This window comes from Anas platyrhynchos, chromosome 33 (assembly GCF_047663525.1).
Source record: "Anas platyrhynchos isolate ZD024472 breed Pekin duck chromosome 33, IASCAAS_PekinDuck_T2T, whole genome shotgun sequence".
Lineage (NCBI taxonomy): Eukaryota > Metazoa > Chordata > Aves > Anseriformes > Anatidae > Anas > Anas platyrhynchos.
This window is the reverse complement of record NC_092618.1, coordinates 694,870-715,760: the sequence shown is the minus strand read 5'-3', so window position 1 is coordinate 715,760 and position 20,891 is coordinate 694,870. Positions and strand designations below refer to the sequence as shown.

Genomic DNA, 20,891 nt, shown 5'->3' with positions numbered 1-20,891 from the left:
CCTGCTGGGAGCAAGGTTTCATCTGGGAACTCACAGCCAAGCGACGGATGCAGGTGTCTTTGGTGACTTCCTTGCACCACAGGCAGAGCGGCAAGTCTTCCATCATGATGTTTAAAACCCTCTTCAAGGTCTGCGGCATGGCCAGGATCACCTCCCACATGGCCAGGTCAGTGCTGCAAGCCCAGAATCCTCTGTCAGTGAGGCTGCCTCAGCCGCAGGGCCACAAACTGGGCCAGCCCCAGAGGACCCAGGCTGTCCTGCAGCCCCTGTGACTTGGGGAGCACTGAGGGCCCAGCCTGGGCAGGCAGGAGGGGGCTGAGCTGGTGTTCCCTGGGGGCAGGGGGACTCTGGGCTGCCTTGGACAGCTGGGCTGCTGCAGCCCTGGCTGGCCCAGTAGGGCTGGAACACATTGGTGGGAAGGAGGGCTGTGCTCCTTGGGGATGTCCTGCCCTTTGCCATTGGTGTGGCAAGCAGAGAGTCTCCAGGTGCATCTCCCGATGCGGAACAAGCCCTCAAGGATGTTAAGGCCAGGACCTGTCACGTGGCGGAGAGAACTGCAGCAAGTTCTTGGCTTCGTCCCTGGGCATCATGTTGGTCATCTGGAGAAGCAGGGAGTCCAGGCACTGCCGCGCCGATGCCGTGTGGATGCTGCCCAGGTTTCTCCTGATGCACTCCATGATCTTTGGCACCTTGGGGGACAAAGTGGGAATGGTGTTGCCAGCAGACAGCAGCCATTGCCACAGCTGCCACTCAAACTTTGGCCCCTTCCATTGCTCTCTGCTGGCTTCAGGTGGCTTCTGGAGCCCAAGAGACCCCGATGTGCGAGGGAGGCAGGGAGGGAGGCAGGGAAGGAGAGAGGAACCACGCCTGGAAGAGCTCAAGGGCAGGGCCATGGCCACAGGCCACTTACATCTTTCAGCCAGTAGAAAGGGACCTCCAAGGCTGCGTCCAGCACGCTGCAGGCCCCCTGCTTGTCATGGATGCTGGAGTCTTGTAAAGCTTCCAGGGCTGTGAGGATGATGTGCAGCCTCTCAGCAGGGAAGAGGTATCCTCCAAACGCCTGTGGGAAGAAGGAGGAGTGAAGACATGCCTCACTGAGTGTCCCAAGGGTGCTGCTTAGCTGAGCAGCAAGGGCAGCTCTGGAGAGAGGGCCCTCGGGGGAAGGGGTGAGGATGGGGCATATGGGGCCAGAGTGCTGGCCCTGCAGGTAACCAGGGCTTGCTGGTGGCCAGGAGGGCTGGAGCTGCTGCCGGGACACAGGGGAGCAGCCTTCGCATAGCCCCAGCCTGGGGACAAGAGGAACCCTCTCAGCAGGGCGAGTGAGGCCGTGCCAGCCCCACCGGTTCTGGACCCCTTTGCTCACACGAGATGCCTGCTGATGCTGCAGACAAGATCCCCAGCAAGGCCAGAGCTCATTACCTTGGCAATTTCACACGGAGTTGATGGTATAGAAAATGGAAGTTTTGCATACTCCAATTTCTTGTGTCTCACTGCATAATTTACCATGTCCGCTCTCAATATGCATTCTAAACAGGGGGAAACAGCGAAGAGTCAGTAGGGAAGAGCATCTTTGCCAACAAGCTTGCCAAATGGTGAAAAGCACTTTCACTAGGAATGGCTGAGGAGGGAGGCTCAGACCCACGGCGAGGAGAGTGGTGGGCAGGGATGTAGAGCACAAGGTGAGGAGTGCTGGGAGCAAGAGGGACCTCAGGGATGATGCAGAAGGAGGAGAAGCAATGGCGTTGGGTGCCGTGGGGGTAGCAGCGTGTCACAGACCCCCTTCTGCTCGGGGTCAGGATGTGCAGGAAGCCCCCTGACACCTGCCTTTAAGACGGCAGGGAGCAAACAGTCAGGGAGCATTCTGGAGGGCGTCACCATCCCTGGTGATGCACGGCTGGCTCTGCTGTTCACTCCTCGGGGAAGATGCGGTTTGGGAAGTGCTCATCGATCGATGGCTTAGACTGGGGGACACCACAAAACAGCGTGGTAGGTGATCTGGGGAGGGTTGGGAAGGACAGCAGCAGAGAACTGCTCCTGGACGGCAGGTGAGCGTCTAGCTTCTGCAGAAAACGATAGCCAGAATGCTGCGGGAAGCTGCTGTGAGGAGCAGAGGAGGCCAGGGAACCTGGCAGAATTCCGTGGGCAGCCTCCACCAAGCACAAAAACAATCCTTCACAATACTCACAGAATCACAGAATTTCTAGGTTGGAAGAGACCTCAAGATCATCGAGTCCAACCTCTAACCTAACACTAACAGTCCCCACTAAACTCGGGGAAAACAAGTAGACAAATCAGTAGATGTTTGTGTGCAGACGGACGCTGCCCACCACACCTTCTTACCTCTTCCTTTTCTGATGATTTTGTATATGTGAGAAAGAGTTTCTAAAGCTGTGAATCTGATGGAAATTTTGTCACCCGTGAAAATGAAGAAGATGCCCAGCAGCTGTCCCAGGATGGGGATGTAGAGCTCTCTGGAATCATCATCGCTATAGTTTTCATAGTCATCTGTGATCTGGGTGAGGAAGGGAGGAGAGACAAAGGGCTTAGTGGAGGCAGAGCCGGTCCCTGAGAGAGCACGGCCTGGGAAGGGAAGAGCAGGGGCGAAGGAGGGACGAAGACCCTCGATTCACGGTTCTGAGGCACTCACGTGCATCGAGGCTTGCCTCACAGGCACCCCTGAGTGGCAGGATGCTCTGGGATGCAGGAAAGGGTGAAGGGTTCGTTGTGCCTTACCTCGGCCTCAAAATACAAGAGGATGAAAGCACTCAGCCTCTCAATCATCCTCACAGCTCTCTCACACACAGCTGGGTTTTTGGAGTGGGCAAAGTGCAGCAGCGCCTGCGAGGAGAGAAGTTGCTGGGTTGACAGTGGTCTGCAAATGAGACCTGAGAGGATTCTTTGGAAATTCTTTGCAAATGCCAAACCTCCAAGATATTCTCCAACTCTATGCTGACACTGGTGTTGGGACAGTTGCGTACGAAGCCCTCCAGCATGGTGTCCATGGCTTTCACAGTCTGCAGGGAGGACAGAAGAGCATCGAATTATTTCTGTGGCCCTCCTCACCCCCAGGAGCTGGCTCTGAGCCCCTCTGAAGTTCAGGGGTGGCTTTGGGGCTAAAAAGCCACTGTGTGCAGACCTCCTGCAGCACAAGATCAGGTCGGGAAAGGGGCGAGGCTGGGAAAGCAAATCTGGGCCCCGGCCCTGCACTGGTCTCTGGTTGTGTCAGCACGGGGAAGCAAGGCAGCAGCTCAGCAGGACTGGGGGTGCCGGTACCTCACCCAGCACATACCTCAGTGAAGAGCGCTCTTTCTGTCTCTGGCACATCTGACTTGGGAGGCAGAAAGAAGATGCTCTTACAGCACACACGCAGGAGTCTCTCCTTTTTGCCATGCAGTACTATTGGCACGGTCTTGCTGAAGAAAAGAGAGAGAGGAGCCTGTTGGACGCAGTGCCTCGAGGCTTATGAAGGAGGACACGGACCTCCCTTGGCCAGGCATCCCTGGGAGGGACGGGCAGCCTCCCTGCCAGCTTCAGGGCCACCAGGACATTGCCACCAGGGGCTGGGCACGCACCTGAGGAGGGCGACAGTCTCCATGGCCTTCTGCCGGAATGCTGTGCGCAAGCTGTCCACGGGCTCCTTTTCCAGCAGCGCCTGCAGAGCACAAGCAGGATGAGACCTTGGAGCCGCCGGCACCCAGCAGCAGCAGAGCCAGCGCTGCCCCAGCCCTTGCCTCCCAGGGGGCTGGTGCCGGGGGGCCTTGCCCCTTCCCCAACCCGCTGCGCATCCTCTCACCATGATGTTCTCCACCAGCTTATGTTTGCTGCAGAAGCCATGCAAGTTCATCGGCACACCCCTCTCTGTGACACATGTGCACAGATCGCAGATTTTGCTGAGGAACAGCATCTTCTGCTCCTCGTCGTCCTGGCAGCCACAAAGACACCAACAGAGCATTAGGGGGACACCCACGGCCAGCAGGACCAAAGCCTTGAGGGGTCTGGGGCTGTGTGGGACCCCTGGAGGGCAGCGCCAGGAGCACAGCTGTGATGCAAGCGGCTGCCATTACCTTTTCTGTGCCTCTGACATACGCCCTGATGAATTCCACGGCCTTGTCTCTGCACAGTTTCCATGCCTTACCTGGAAAGGAGGAAAGCAAAGAGTGCTGCAGAGAGGGGCTGAATGCAGGGGTGAGGAGAGGAAGGGCCCCAGCCCCAGAAGGCCGTGGGGAGGCCGCGGGGATGCCCAGAGGCTGCAGCAGCTCCGCTGGGAAGAGAGGCTGAGGGAGCTGGGCTTGTGGAGCCTGGAGAAGGCTGCGGGGGGACCTCGCTGCGGCCTCCCCGTGCCCAAAGGGGCCTCCAGGAAAGCTGGGGGGGGATCTTCATCATGGACTGCAGCGACAGGACAAGGGGTGACGGCCTTAACCTCAAAGAGGGCAGGTTTCTTTCGGACAGGCAGGGATTTCTCTCCTTCACGCCCAGGGCAGTGAGGCCTTGGCGCAGGCTGCGGTGCCCCCTCCCTGGCACTGCCCACGGCCAGGCTGGGTGGGCTTTGGGCAGCCTGGGCTGGGGGGAAGCATCGTGATCGCCGAGGTCCCCCCCAGCCCAAAGCGTCCTGGCATTCTGTGGTGCTGCGGAGGAAGCTCGGCCCCGTCAGCCCAAGCGCCGCTTTACCCAGGGAAGGAGTCCTGGAGTCAGGCTGCGGTCTCTGTGTCCCCAACCCTCCCCACCGCATCCCTAAGACTCACTGGGATCCAGCAGCTGCGACTCCCCTTCAGAAGCAGCCTCTGGAGTGGGAGAGCTCACAAGGATAAACCGGCGTCTCCTCTGGGCGGGCGGTTGCGGCATTGTGGGACGTGGGCTATGCTCGGGGACTCCTCGAAGGCCCTGTGCTCCTGCCCTGTCCGTCACTGCCGTGCACCGACACTGAGGGTCCGAGCCACGGCTGCGCTCTTATAAGGCGGAGCCCTGGGGTGTCACCAAGTGACGTCACAATGGGTGCCACTGTGACACGCGCCTGGGCTGGGTGGGCACCCATTGTGACGTCACTTGGTGACACCCCAGGGTGCTGCCTGACGCGAGCGCAGCCGTGGCTCGGACAGCGTGCACTGGGTTCAGTGGCCAAGGCAAGGCCACGGGACAGCCACCATCGGAGGCAGCTCACAATGAGAGAGATCCCAGAGATCACAGCAAGAGATCAGAGGCTGGACTCGATGAACTTGAGGTCTCTTCCAACCTAGAAATTCTGTGATCCCCCAGAGCAACCCTGTGGCATCAGCACACCCTTGCCCACATAACTGCTCAGCTCTGAGATCTGTACCTTTGCTACGCTCTCACTCTGGTCTCTCATATGAACGTAGAGTGGGAGAAGGCTCCTGTGCACCGTCCTCTTCATTTTCTTCGTCCTTTGCCGCAGCACAGCCTCCACCACGGCTTGGAAGAGGCAGATGGAGTGCTCCTGCACCTGGCTGGACGCCTGGCAGGGAGGAGGACAGGAGGAATTTCAGCATTAGCGTGGCCGATGTGAAGGGAGCTCCCAGCACTGTGAGATGCTTCAGCGCTGGATCCTTCCCAGAGGAGCTGCTCAGGGGCAGCTGCAAGGCCTGGTGCCCGTGAAGGGCAACGCAATCGGTTGCCATCGCAGGCTGCCCGCCAGCCACCCCACTTTCGCCACCAGCCACACCAGCCATGCCCAAGCAGAGCTCCCCAGTGTTATAAGTTGCCCCCTTAATTAATTTTCGGAGAGCATTGTATTAATAATAGAAAGGAAGTTATTGAGTAAGCAACAGCAAGCAAAACAGCGCTGGGTGGCTGCGGAGTCTCGGCTCCACCAACGGCACGCACCTCACCCCCGCCAGCATCCCTTTTTATATCTTGGTAATTCCGGGATTACGCAGCACATCCTGGTATATTCTGCGACTGCGCGCACTGTTGCTAGGGGGTCGTCTCTGTCCCTCTGGTGGTCGTGAAGATGAAGGCCGTAGTCTTCCTCGGCGTTGTGGTTCAACTTCTTTTTTTAGTTGGTCATGTTGGCCCAGCGTGAGACAGGAAGGCAGGATGTTGATACACTAGTTTAACAACTTATCAGGAGATGGTTACATGAGCTTTGCAGCAGGGTCTTTGAACAAAAGAGGCAACTGAGATGCAGAAGGAGAGAAGGGGAGGGGGTTCTCTTTTTTGTTACATTAAGCAAAAGAATTTTCATAGTGTCTAGCCAAGTATTATACAGCTCCTTACTTCAGCAGGGAGCCTTCGCAACTCCCGCTCCTCAAGCGGAACTCCTTGTTTTTACAAAAGACAATGAACAAACATTTATTGTGTATTACAATCCCTCCTTTTTCTTTTAGTTACTCATTTTGTTCATTGAAGCTCTGCAATGCCTGGCTACTAAGAACTAATGTTTCCTCGATTCCTTCGCTGGTACTTATTGGCTCGTATTTGGCATGTATGAGCATTAAGTGTGCCGCTTCTAAACATCCCTTTACAATCGCAATCAATTTATTAAAAATACATGGTCCAAAAGTTAGTGCTATTATTAATAACAACAAAGGTCCTGTTATTGTTGATAATAAAGTAGTAAGCTAAGGTGAATAATTAAACCAAGATTCATACCAGCTCCGTCGGGCTTCATTCTCCTGTTTCCTTTTTTTTTTTTTTTCCAACCCTTCCCTGGGTCTTGCCATTGTATTTCTTACCACTCCAGTGTGATCAGTATACATATAGCACTCCACTTTCAGGGCTGCACACAGCCCGTCCTGTTGTAAAAAATACCAAATCTAATCCCCTACGATTTTGTAACACTACCTCTGAAAACGGCCTGATAGATTTTCCAGGGCCGAGATGGATTGTTCAATTTGGGTCAGGTCCTCGTCCACAGCAATGCATAAGGAAGTAAATTCTTGATTTTGTTTAACCAATGAGGCTACCCTGGTCCCCACTCCAGCTCCTCCCAGGATTATTAGGGTGGCCAAAGTTAGAGCCGTGAACCGTTCCCGTCTTTCCAGATGATGCCTTGCCACTGTGTGCTGGATATACATACAATCCTCAGGGTGGTATAGAATCCTTGGTATAATTATCACCTGTATACAAAAATCACAAGACGCATTAAAGAGTTTTAGTGATAGACAAGGAGTTATGCCCACTCACACACAAACACACCTAGCGTTGTTGGCTGGGATTAACCACTCGGCTGATTGTTTTCCATTCTCCATGATATTACATAGGTGACACTTCCCACTAGGAACCATGCACACACACCTACCACCTCCAGTGACTTGTGTTAGTGTTACCCTTATGTCTTTTCCCCAACTGCATTGTAGAGGGTTGTGCGGGAGGGCTCCCCAGGATTCCCGATAGCATCATAATATGAAGGCCTTATACTAAAGCATAATCAACAATGTTTTGTTACATTTGGGTTTGTTTTGTTTAATAATTGGTAGCTGGCATTCACGACCCCCCCATATGTTATTCTCAGCTATGTTATCATTCTCGGCTTTACCTGAGCTCGTAGGGCTGCCGAGGGTTGGCACTGTAGTATTTTCCACAGGCTGGATTCCCTGGACACTTTCTGACAATACCTCATTTGGTCCTACTGCCTGGGGCCTATCGGCATCCTCCTTTTTATTAGTACGAGTCCTCCCCTATCTGTTCTGTGTTTGTAAAATCTGACACCTCACATTTTTCCTAGTACCCAGCTAGTATCATCCAAGTTTGTTATATTTATATATAGAACCTTGCAAATTTCTTTATTTCCGTGGAAGGTTCCTGTATACCCTATACCATGCCCTCGCCACCTGTAACGGGGATCTGCTTGTTGGTTACAACCTTGTGGCCCATATCCCACTTGTAAAAATTTATCCCGACCAGCCCTGAGTGTCCAGTCCGTAGAAATGGTTTCACACCCCCAGTATGCACGATAATACACGTTCGGGCATTTACAGCACCCCTTTTCTGGGTTAGAACTTGGGCAGAAATAAAATCCTGATCGGTTAAAGCATGGCTGCACTGACACCAGGTCACATAATGTGATGCGGAAACTGGGAGCACCTGCTGTCGTTGTTTGCTGGATGATGAATTAATCCTCCCATCTGATCAAGCTCCACTTAAAAGGCTGATGGGGATGCGCAGACCTATAGCTGACCAAAGCGATGATACTGACTCCCATGTATCGTAGGAGGTGGTCGGAGCCCATCTAAATTGTCGGCCCCTCAGTCCCCCACCGTTTTCACTTCTCTGCCTCGCTTGTCAGTTCGGTTGCAGCGAACTACAAGGTATCGGTTCTTCTTGGCAGCAGCAGTGTTCTTCAGGGGAACCTACTAGGGAGCCTTTGAAACAGGGCCTCCTCCCCTTCCCACGATACACAGATAATATACAATACTTATCGAGTCCATCTTAGTGTCAGCTTCAAGTCGTCAGGGCCTGGAGCTGCCTCCCATTTACCTTCCCGGATTGGTCCTTTCACACAGCTGGCATGCGTCCATCCTTTCTCCGTAGTTCGAACAGCCATTTCTGTGGTAAGCAAAACAACATAGGGGCCTTCCCCATCGTGGTGTTAAAGCAGTCTCTTTCCAAGTCTTAATTAGAATTGAGGGTGATCAAGTGGCAATTCCAAGTCGTAGGGCATACCATATAGCATTTCAAAAGGAGAAATTCCTACATCAGTTCTGGGCTGTGTCCATATGTTTAACAGTGCAAGGGGTAAGCATTTTACCCAAGAAGCCTTAGTTTCCAGCACAAGTTTTGTTAGTTGTTTCTTCATTTCACCATTCATTCGCTCTACCTTTCCAGAAGAGGAGGGGTGCCAGGGGCTGTGAAAATCCCACTCAATCTCTAAGGCCTGCTTTAACCCTTGCAGTAAAGCTTTACACCCATTCAGTCACGTGGTCAATTAGGACAAACAAGTAACTCAGTAAAGTCTACCTGTATACTTTGGAAAGGTCAAAGCCCTGGCTCCCGTCCCCCTCTAGATAGGTTACAGAAGACCTTTTTATTTACCTTTTGACATATAGTACATCCTCTGCATGTGTGCTTCTCTAAAGTATATTCTCCTACACAGACATGCTTTCTTAGAACAACATCACACATTGCTTGCACCTCCCAATGACTCTTCTGATGTAAAACAGTTAATATTTGCCTCATTATCACTTTATTCAGCATTTCTCTCCCATCAGGGAGTATCAATTTTCCTTAAAATGATCCACATATTTGTAACATTAATACCTCCTTGGGAGGTTGTAATTGCTCCAAAATCTTTTTTAGAATTTACCCAAATAGATAGGTGGCCCTGTAAACTTCTGAGGTAAAACTGTCCACCTATATTGTTGCTTCCGCCCCCATTTCAGGGTCTTTCCAGTCAGAGGTGAATATACATGTATGTTTGCTCTCAGGGCCAGAGAGCACTCCATTAATAACACTGTTATTCCAGTCTAACAATTTACTAGTTGAATGCCCAATTTAATCATCAAATCCCTTCCCAACAAGTTAGTCTCTGCCTTGGATACATACAATAATTGCCCAGTGATCATTTTATCCCCTAGTCTCAGCTTGGTATCCCCCAAAAGTGGCACTGTTATCCCAGTCCCTTCTACCCCCATCACATTTAGGGTTTCATTAGTTAATTTAATCCCTGATACTTTACAAGTCAGTAATCACTTAGCTGCCCCAGTATATTGGGTTTGATGGCAAGGTATGGGGGGGGTGTGACGGGTGTGGGGATGGGAAACTGCAGTGGCAGCCCCCGTGAAAAAAAAAAAACAAAAACAAAAAACAGAAACCTCCCCGTGGTAGATAAGGGACAATTTCATCTGGCCCTAAAGGGGCCCACTGCTGCCCAGAGCCAATCCAAACAAACAAACAAACAAACAAACAAACAAAAACCTGCTGCTCAACAGCAGTTTGGAGAGCAAGAAACCCCCCCTGCAGACACCAAAGTCAGTGCAGAAGGAGGGGGAGGAGGCGCTCCAGGCGCTGGAGCCGAAGCCCCCCTGCGGCCGCTGGAGAGGCCCCTGGTGGAGCAGGCTGTTCCCCCCTCCCCGATGCTTGGGAAACTGAACAAACACCACAGCAAATATGCAAATATACCAAAACTTCTAGACTGTTACTTAGATAATGCCTACATCACCTTTCCCTGCTCATTCAACTTCGAATACCTTTAACACTTTCAACAAACCTTTGAACACTTCCTTTATCTTTCTCTAGCCTTTACTTTTCTAATGCCGACATCAAAGGCTCAGTCAGGGGCCAACTTAATTTTAATTCCGTACCTTTTCCCTCCAAGATGCTGAAACAACATCAATATACAACATTTCATCCTGTTTTCCTTCTTTCCACAAAAACAACGTTAACTGTAATATGGTGTTATAATTAGTAGTTCCATTTAGGAGCCACTCCGCTCCATCCTCTAGTTTATAAAGTGGCCACCACTGATTACAATATTTGATAAGGGTTCTTTTACTCTCTGTACCCTCTCATCCCACTATATCCCTCCAATGTGTTAGTATACATCCTAGGGGGCTTTTCCTCGGGATTTCTTTGCTTTGAACTTTTCCTATTGTAATCTACAGTGGTTAATATTCCACCGTTTTCCTAGAAGCTCTTTACTAGTCAATCCCAATCCCTCCAAAATCCACAATATATAGATACACAAGTAAAATCAGACCACTGTAAATTAACTGCCTGTAGACAATTACACTGGGAACATTTAAACCTGATGAGCCGATAATATGCCTGGGAAAATTTTGTTCCCTTAAACATACACCTCAATGGCAGTTCTTATATTTACATATTTACATATTAACACAGGTATAAAAGAACACTTTAACAAAAATGCCCGGGCTTTTATATATACAATATGCAATGTACAGTTATTATTCCAGTTAGAATTATTCCTCAGCAGCTGGAAACATTGTGCCAGTTGCCATTAAAGCTCGCTTACCCTCCTCCTGTCTTTCTTAAAATCTCGGACGTCCCCAGAGTTAATGGGGACAGCCACATATTCCTAGTCACTGGTCCCTGAACGCTAGAGTCAGAGTCGCTATCAGTCTCCCTGGGGTTGCGGATTAGGAAGCCCGGGAGTCAGAGGGGCTGCAGATGGTGGTGGTGAAATATAGGGAGGCAGTGGGGCTGGGATCTCTAATTTTCGGTTTTTCTTGTGCCTCCCATTCCCTCCTTTTTCTTTTAGAAGATATAAATTGGCTCGAGTTTCTGAGCTGATCCACAAATGTGCATATTCACTTTCTTCCAAACTAAAAGGTTCCTTTGAGTTTACATAAATATTTAGGGCCTGGCAAACCCAATCTTCAAAGGACCCAAATACGGGCCAGTAAAGGTGGTCTCCTCGAATCTGTTTACCACCCCAAACTTCAACACAATAATGTATCATTTTTACTTTATTGCTTCCCCGCCTAAAAGGGGAATCCTGCCAATTTTTAATCATTAATCCCAGGGTAACCTAACATCAGACGTTACCCTGCCCATGGGACCAGAAGGCTTACTCTTCTGTCCCATCTTCTGGAGGGCCTTCACACACACACACACAAATCGCTTCCCCCTTTTCGTGGCCCAGTCCCTCGCGGGATGTGGGAACTGCACTACCGAGGGGTCCGCACTCGCTTCGTCCGCAATTGGACGTCTCACAACGCTACGCTCCAGGATACCCAACCCCAACCGAACGGATCACCGGCCTATACTTACTCACTCCTGAGTCTTCGTTCGGTCTTCGTGCACAAAGATTACTAGGGGTTGCCGGCTTTATTTGCTTGCTGCCGAATTTAGGGTTCGTCGGTGAAGGATTTGAATGAAAGTAGTCCTAGCGAAGGCCGCTGAAATCAGCGGGGCGCCCCCTCCGAAGGTCTTTCAATCAGATGAAAGGAAGTTATTGAGTAAGCAACAGCAAGCAAAACAGCGCTGGGCGGCCGGGGAGTCTCGGCTCCGCCAACGGCGCGCACCTCACCCCCGCCAGGGTCCCTTTTTATATCTTGGTGATTTCAGGATTACGCAGCACGTCCGGGTATGTTCTGCGACTGCGCGCACTGTTGCTAGGGGGTCGTCTCTGTCCCTCTGGTGGTTGTGAAGATGAAGGCCGTAGTCTTCCTCGGCGTTGTGGTTCAACTTCTTTCTTTATTTGGTCATGTTGGCCCAGCGTGAGACAGGAAGGCAAGATGTTGATACACTAGTTTAACAACTTATCAGGAGATGGTTACATGAGCTTTGCAGCAGTGTTTTTTGAACAAAAGAGGCAACTGAGATGCAGAAGGAGAAAAGGGGAGAGGGTTCTTTTTTTTTGTTACATTAAGCAAAGGAATTTTCATAGTGTCTAGCTAAGCATTATACAGCTCCTTACTTCAGCAGGGAGTTTTCACCACTCCTGTTCCTCAAACAGAACTCCTTGTTTTTACAAAAGACAATGAACAAACATTTATTGTGTATTACAGTTAGGAAGAACTTCTTTACCGAAAGGGTTGTTAGGCACTGGAACGGGCTGCCCAGGGAGGTGGTGGAGTCACCATCCCTGGAAGTCTTCAAAAGACGTTTAGATGTAGAGCTTAGGGATATGGTTTAGTGGGGACTGTTAGCGTTAGGTCAGAGGTTGGACTCGATGATCTTGAGGTCTCTTCCAACCTAGAAATTGTGTGTGTGATTTCTGTGTGCATGGAATTCTTTGGCCAGTTGGGGTCGGCCATCCTGAATCTGTCCCCTTGCAGCTGTTGCTGTGTGCCAATTCTGATCGCTAGTAGGACAGTGAGACACCGAAAGGTCCTTGGCTTGTTGTAAGTACTGCTCTGCAGCAATTGAAACATCGGGGTGGTATCAGCACTCTTCTAAACATCCTTTTACACATCCTAAGCCAAAACATAGCAACGTACCCGCTACTAGGAGAACTAACTGTCCTAACTGAAACCAGGACATGTATCTTTTCCACTTGGGTGCTATTGCTCATAAATTTGAGAATTCAACATGAGCAAGCTAGGAAATGTGGGTACATACAGAACCGCATGTATATGGTACACAGCAGACTTGGGATCTGGATCCTCCGTGAGGCCTACAGGCTTCTCTTTGTATACCATGGAGCACTGGCTTGTAAACATGGTGAAATTTCCCATCCTTGATGGGTCTAATACAAAAAGTCTCTTCTCCCTTCTCTCCCCTGTCCTCTTTCTTAATGTAGGCAGTTGAGAAAGCCGAAATTGGAACAAAAAAAAGAATATAACACAGGTAAGTGGCTGTAACTCCCCGGGATACCGATTTATGCTGGTTACTGAAGAGGATGGCACTTGGTCACTCCATCGCTTTCATTTGGCCCCAAAGCCTTCTGTAGTCAGCTGAATTCACTCATCAGTGACTTTTCTGTGAAGAGAGGTAGGTGCAAATAGGAGATTTTATGAATTCCTTGGGGAGGGAGCAGTGTGAATTGCAGCTTCGTAGGCACAAAGCAAACTGTTCTAATTGTGCAAAGTAAATTGATACTTGGTAAGTTTAAACTTAGTTTTATAGGTGGCAACCACAAAACTAAGCTGTGATCCTACCACCACAGTGGTGTAGCTCTTCCCTTCCCCTTGTCCTCTTGGCTCTTTTAATGACAGTGCAAGCAACAAACCTGTGCCAAAGGGTGCTGTACGGTAAACAATGGGCAGGCTTTTTTCTAAAAAGCACGAGTTTGAGTTATCTGGTGTTTGGGTGTTTCTCTTGAAACGATTCTTACCTCCTTGAGCTGTTAGATCATAATGCAGGAAATGAAAGTGCTGCATGCATAAACAGAGTAATAAAACATACACCTCTTAGGAAGAGGCTTGCAATGTAATAGTGTTTTTTTTGAGCACTGTTAGATACAGTTTGACATGAATGGAGTGAAAACACCTTAGAGAAAGGTGTTGATTGTTCTCACTTTTCCAAGACAGAAATAACTGGAGTAAATTTCCCTCCTGCAGTGAAAACACCTTAGAGAAAGGTGTTGATTGTTCTCACTTTTCCAAGACAGAAATAACTGGAGTAAATTTCCCTCCTGCATGGAACAAAAGTTGTGTGTTTGTTTTTGTCTGGCTAGCTTTCAGTCTCTTTAAAATTTCTCTACAGGTCACAGTTTTTAAGTAGACAGTTTAAACGTGCAGAGCGATAAATAAGTGTAATGCAGCGGTTGTGTCAACAACTTCTGATCTGAAATTTAAAGAAAAATCAATCCACTTTAGGGTGCCTTTTTTGTTTGTTTACATTTTACAAGAGCAATGGTGAAATAAGGAGAATCCCATCTTGACTGTTTCAAAATACTTTTTCCACGTTTCAGTCACCAGAACATTGAGGAGTAGAGCTGGTGCAAAAACTATGAGACGAGTCCATGGAGAAAACAGGGACTTGGAGCTGCGCCGCAGCTGTAGAGTCCAACGCAGTCGGTACTCTACTACTAACTCGTCCATTCTATTTGACAAACTTATAACAAAGTAAGTCATCTTTTCTTGCAGACCTCTTAAAATGATCTTTCTTAGCAAGCCTTTGCACTATGGCATGATGTTGGCCTTGACTTGCTCTTTTTTTTGACAGCAAAGAGGTATGGCTGCTCCTGGCATTGAGAGTTCAATTTGTTGAGTTTTCCCCATTTGGCAGTTTTCTTAGCATCAGAAGTGCCGTCATTTTTAATGAACTTTTTGTTCCATACTCACAAAAGTGAATGTAATGCTTGGTTAAGAAACTGAGGACGGTTTGATACAGTCAAAGCAAAGTAGTCCTAGCGATTCTGCATTTCTGTCCATGGTTTATTTCTGTTTCTGAAGCCAAAATTGTTTTCTGCTTCAGAATTTGCTTTCCTTTCATTTCATCATTTTCTACAACACGAAACTTAGATTCTCATGTAGAGAAGAACAAACAGCCTTTCCTTGGTTAACAAAAAATGACTTAATGCTACTGTGCAGAGCAACTTAAGTAGGATTAAAAGTTGACATAATTTTTTTATATCATCTTACTAGGATGTCAGAATTCTTATTTTCCTCCTGCATTTAAATATATATATATTTTAAATGTGCTCAGTAAGAGGGGAAAATAAACCTGAAAACAGCGTATGTTTGCAAATCCTCAAAAGCTTGTTCTTAAATCTCTATCAAAACTAAAGATTTGACCTAATTTTTTGGTAATGTCTAAAGTCTTGGCTAAGTGTCAATGACTTTTGCTTTGTGCATACTACATTAAAATCTCTTATTGATTGTGTGTGCTGTTTTATTTTTTTCATACATACCTAACTTTGCTCTTACATGTCAAGTTTGTATCTTAGTACTGCGGAAGTTGTGCTACAAAAAATGGATGAAATGGAGCAGATGCGTAGATGCCAAAGATGTTGGGAAGATGTTGAGGTACAAATGACAGAGCAAATACTCTGTCAGTTTGCCATTTTTGTAGAGTATTTCACGTAGGGAAGTAACTTAGTTGTAATTTTAATTGAACTGAAATAACTTCCTTCCAAAGAATAGTGTGGTCTAAACTACCATTTGGTCTTGCTCTCTGGTTATATCTTCATGTCTTACTGATAGGGTTGTGCTCCAGATATCTTTTCAGAGTGGAGGAAGCATCTTCTGCAGAAGATGTGGGATAACGGGGAGATGCTGAAATGCATGTCTTCCACTCCAGTTTCTGAATTGCCTTCTGCTTTTTGAATGGACGCTGTTTACAAACAGCTGTTTCGGACTTGGGTTTTTACTCCAAATGTTACTAAAAGCTCTGCCTGGGGGACTGAATATGCAAAAAGACTGGTGCTTTCCATCAGCTTGGCAGTTTAAGCTGTTTAGCTTTTTCTCCTTAACTCCTAAATCATATTTCTCGTCATGCTCAGGAACGCACTTACTTGGAAAGCTTAACAAAAGGCAGTGCATAGCTTCCTGTGTTGGTCACTCACTCGAATTTTGATTCCTGTTAACGTTTTTTTTCCTGAGAGCTCACAAAGAATCTCCAGTATCATGTAGCTTTAATCATCTGTTACAGGCAAATGGAGCTGTTTTCTTTAATTGACCTAACTTGCATTTTAGAATTCTTCCTTGGTTGCAAACTGCTCCCAGAGTTTTCAGGAACTTGAAGCCTTTCAAATTTCCAGCTGAATGAACTGATGGCTACTTTATGTATATTTGTTTGTGTGCTGGCCTTGCCTGAGAGCTTAAATAAACCCCTGTCTCTAGAGGAACCCCTGTTAAAGTTGTATGCAGCAATCATACTTCCTCTGTCTTAGTTTTGCTCTATTAAATTCAACTATTTTATTAAATTACTGTTCTTTTGAATGATAGGCACATCATTTTAAAACTTCCCGATAACCTACTTTCATAGCTTTTAGTTTAGCTCTGAATTCCCTTTTTTTTCTCTCAAATCACAGAATGGTTGAGGTTAGAAGGGGCCTCTGGAGGTCACCTGGTCCAACCCTCCCCTGCTCAAGCAGGGACACCTAGAGCTGGTTGCCCAGGGCTGTGAAATGAATCCAGAATTGTCCACAGTACTTTTTATTAGCATCTCTCACACGCCTGTATGATTTCTTTTGGTATGTCTGCTAGAAAGGTAGTTCTTTTTCCTTGGTTCTGTCACGCTGTAGGTTATTAACCTCTGATTAACTAATGCACTCAGTTGTGTATCTGGGCAAGTATTTAACCACTGCATGTACTGAGCCCTGGTTTAGAGCAGAAACTCTTGTTGCTGATTGTGGGTGCACGCAATCATATTCCCATTCTCTCCTCTTGTGCAATAATTTATTTTTTGTGTGTATACGGGGTGCCTCGATAATGTTACTGTGTAAGCATCAACAGACAGACGTGTCTGTCAGTGGATGTACGTGTATGCACGTCTGTTTTTCTGCACGTTTGTGACCGATCTTTCTTGCTGCTTGGAATTAGGAGAACCTTGATATCTTCACCTGAGTGAAGTCAGACTTTGAAAGAACTGGACCTGGCAGTCCAGATGAGGTTGGTGAGTTCTGGTTTTAAGTTTTCTTTACTCTGTTCTAACCAAAAGCCTTAAACAATTGAAAGAAGCTAATCTACAGGGTATTTGTCTTCTGTAAAAATTCTGTGTTGCTATTGACTTCACAAGCCTTAGTATGAGCTCTAGGGCTGTACTGTAGTGAGCTCAGAACAGGTAAAAAAAAAAAAAAAACACCAAAAACAACAGCGCTTTTCCAAACTGCTTACAAGATAAAAGGCAACAGATGGTTGTAGACAGGTGGGAATGGAAAGAAATGGACAGCATTGCTATTACTCAGCATGCGAAACGGTGATACCGCTACAGCAGGAGCGTGACAGTTTTCATGGTTTTGAGCAGCACAGCAAGAATTTTCAGGAAGCAAGGTAGATAGGCTGCCAGATGTTTATGAAAAGCTCCTCCCAAGCGTGAAGCTCAGCAGGAGGGAGGATAGCGTTGTGCGTTTCTGCGTTTAGGAGGCAGTCGCCGTAAGCTGCTGTCAGGGCCTGTAATTAGGAGCTGTCATCTGGGTACTCAGTGATTTGTGGAATGAGGTTAAGCCACGAAAGGCCATATTAACTTGGAAGTGATGGGAAAACTTACAGTTTTTAAGAAGAATGTTAGTTGTGATTAAGGCAGTAAATTAGATCATCCTCGTAGGAGCTTTCTAAACAGATCAGAACAGGGCAAGACTGTACTTAAGGACCGAAAAGGGTGTTGCAGTAGATGAGCTGACAAGTTAGATTATGTGAGAGAGCTCACCTGCACACCTGCAAAGGAGCTCAGAGAGACAGTGACAGGAGGCTGAGCCCCAGAAAATACTTTGCTCCTCCCTTCAGAGGCCCAGAGGAGCAGAGAGATGCACAGTGGCAGGTGGGAACCCGAGGGAAGTTCTTCGGAGGAAGAATGGCTGGGCCATGGACTAGTAAGGGAGAAGCAGAGTTGACTCCTTTGGAGGTTTAGTTAGGAAAACATTAGCTCAAAGTCTGAATAAGAGTAGCTTGAATACAAGGCGGGGGCCAGTCTAGAGGGAGAAGCTTGGTTAAAGTGTGTGGGTTTCAGGGAGCTGTGCAGTAGAGGCTTGTAGAGAGGAATTTTAAATAGCACGTTGAATGGGAAATGAGCCCGGGGCAATTAATTGATGATCAAAATGCAAACTACAATTTTAAATCAGGAAAGAGCTAGAATATACTTTTATAATGAAAAATACGCCAGAAAAGAGTGAGGAAAGTGTCAGTGTTGTTACAAAGGAAGTTACTGGAACAAAGGAAAGGGTTAGTGGAGCAATAAAGCAGAGAAATTCATGCTTTTGTGATAGAAGTGTTGGAACACCAAGGACTGGAGATGGTAGTGATCACAAACTCATTTACTGATCGCTCAGTTTTCCGTGTGCTGTCTGTATACCCCATGGCACCTACCTTGCATTCAGAAAGCAATGCAACCTTTGGGGTTAAAAAATAAAAACCAAAGAGGGCGGTGCTTTCCAAGAAAAAAAGATAAGTCCTTTTGGCCAACAGGTAGGTGAACGGAGTATGTACGTTCCTTCCTCGGTGTCCTGCTGTTAACGTGAGAGGATATTCACCAGAACCCAGTAGATAATTGCACTCTGGTTTTTGTGTTTTTTACCATCTTTCATGAAACAACTTCAGGTTACTTGACAGAAGCTAATGGCCTAAGCTTATGTGCATTTGGCATTGTTTTCTCATTGGTGAGCTTCAAGCCTGTGTCTGGCCCATTATTGCTCACAGAATTTGTGGCAGAGCTAGACTTGGACTTAGATTACTGTGCTTAGTCTTAGCACTACAGATTATTAAAACCCTTTCCATTAAACACTTTCTCAAACTAAGAAGTGACTTTCTGAAATAGCTGTTTTCAGAAGATCTGCATCTTAGCTAAGCAATATGACAGAATTTTGCCTGTTGTTAAACACTGAGGCTGACGACAAGTCCATCAGCAGTTTCAGAGAGGACAGACAATGTCTAGATGCATGCTCATCTGCTAGGATTTGTGATTTCTGAAACGTGACTTGCATAAATTCATCTTAAGGTTTTGCAGGATCCACTGTGTCATTAAAATAATGATAATAATAAAACTTACAGGCATCTGTGTAATGCATTTTGGATTTCATATAATTTGCAAAAGTACTTAACGATTCGGTGTCATTTTGTGGTACAGTACAAACAGCAAGAGGAAGTGAGAACAAAGAAAATGACGGTGAAGATGTTCCAAGGCGTTACAACCTTCGACGGAGGAAACCTGTTGACCGCTACCAAGCTCCTATGGAAAGTAGGTTGAACGCACAGTTTCTCTTAAAACCTTATTTCTTGCACATAAGTGAGATAATTTTTTTCAATGCAAATACATGTGTTTGCGCACACAGTTCTGTTTCAGTTCTGTACCTTCATTCTGCACATGAACTTCGCTGTTTTTATCAGACACGTGTGTCCTGTGCCCATTGTATTTCTTTGCTGTTTGGCGTACTTAGTGCTATGTATCCTTGATATGACAGTAATTAATCACACTTCATAGTCTTGCTCTTGTGATTTTCAGTTCACCTTTAAAAAGGGCGTAGTTTTCCACTTGTACCATGCACTGATGAAAAGCAAAAACGGTTAAAAATTCTTCTGGAATTAGGGATGAGTGAAACACGTGGCATTTTCTTTATCTTTTGATTTCCTCCTCTCTTAAATGTATCTGTATCATTATTCTAAATTCTTTCCTTTCAGTAAGACAAAGAGATCGAGAGAGGACTAACTCGGGCCAGCCCTGTTCTGTCAGACAGAAAGAGTCACTTGAAAATGCTGGGTCACAAAAATGTAGAAGACGTGCCAGGTTGGTGTATGGCTAGTGATAGCTCTTACTTATCCGTAGAGCTGTCAGTCTCCTTACTGCATAATGCTTCAAAGGGTTTTCAGTTTAGTGGTAATTACAGAGTAAGTTTATGATCGGTACTTTGGTAGTCTGAGGATAGAGAGGAAAGAAATATTTGGAGGGCAGGAGGTGGATACTTTTAAGTTGGTTTCTTTTTTAAATCCAATATTTGTGGGTCGCTGATAAGATGATTATGGAGGTAGTGTCTGAGTTTCTGTAACTGAAATTCTTTGGTTCTGGAACTGAAGCCAGAATCCCCCCTTAAAAATCTTAGTCACACTATTTAATCTTGAAGGATACAAATTATTTTCTTAAAACCAAAAATAATTTTATTCGATTTAGAGGGAGAGGCTTTATGGAAGTTTTGTTGGATTAAAAAAAAAAAAAAAGTTATCACTCAAATACTGACTCTAGTTTCTGTTTGGAATCAACTAATGTTTCTATATGAAGTTAACCTTAAACAATAAAAGATCTAAATGAAATCATAAATTGCCTTAGTGGTGATAAAGGCTTCTTGGATTCTGTAAGCAGTTAGTGCGTAGAGAATGCTGTTGATTGCCAGATATTTTGTTGAGCATTCTTGAAAGCAGACAGTTGTCACGAGGAAAATCATGTCATGGCCTTTGAAATCAGATTGCTAAGGAGTACAATGGACTGGAAAATAGATCTCAGAATAAATTTTGAGATAGAATTCCCTTAATTTTTGGTGTTACTTAGTATCTGCTCTATTTTCTTTTTAACTTTCTGGTTTATATGCTTGCTTGCAGACAGAGACATGCAGATGACATCAGTGATTCTACACCCTTTGCTCATCTCCCTTGCTTAGCACATGTGATACGGAGGAGAGTGGTGAGAGCAGTGAGGACAGCGAGAGCACATCTCCAAGAAGGTTGCTGTCATTAGAGAACAGGGGAGGGATGAATCTCCTTCAAATGAATATTTAGCCATGTTTAAGTTTATCTAAATTTAACTGTGTGAGTTTATGTCAATTAATTAGGTCTTCTGTATATTAATTAATGTTTTTTACATTTGCTTGGCATTATTATGAAAAACAAAAATCTTCAAGTTGCATCTTAAAGAAAAAGAAGCCCTATAACTTCTCCTTAATT

The 20,891-nt window shown here is 46.7% G+C and overlaps 1 long non-coding RNA gene across 1 annotated transcript; it reads left to right on the top strand.

The window, feature by feature from the left end:
* The first annotated feature begins 14,836 nt into the window (after positions 1-14,836).
* On the top strand, positions 14,837-20,574 carry LOC140000251 (uncharacterized). The gene is made up of 4 exons (XR_011805443.1): positions 14,837-15,329; positions 16,848-16,916; positions 19,087-19,197; positions 19,638-20,574. It is a non-coding gene; the product is annotated as an uncharacterized lncRNA (long non-coding RNA).
* The last annotated feature ends 317 nt before the right edge of the window (positions 20,575-20,891 follow it).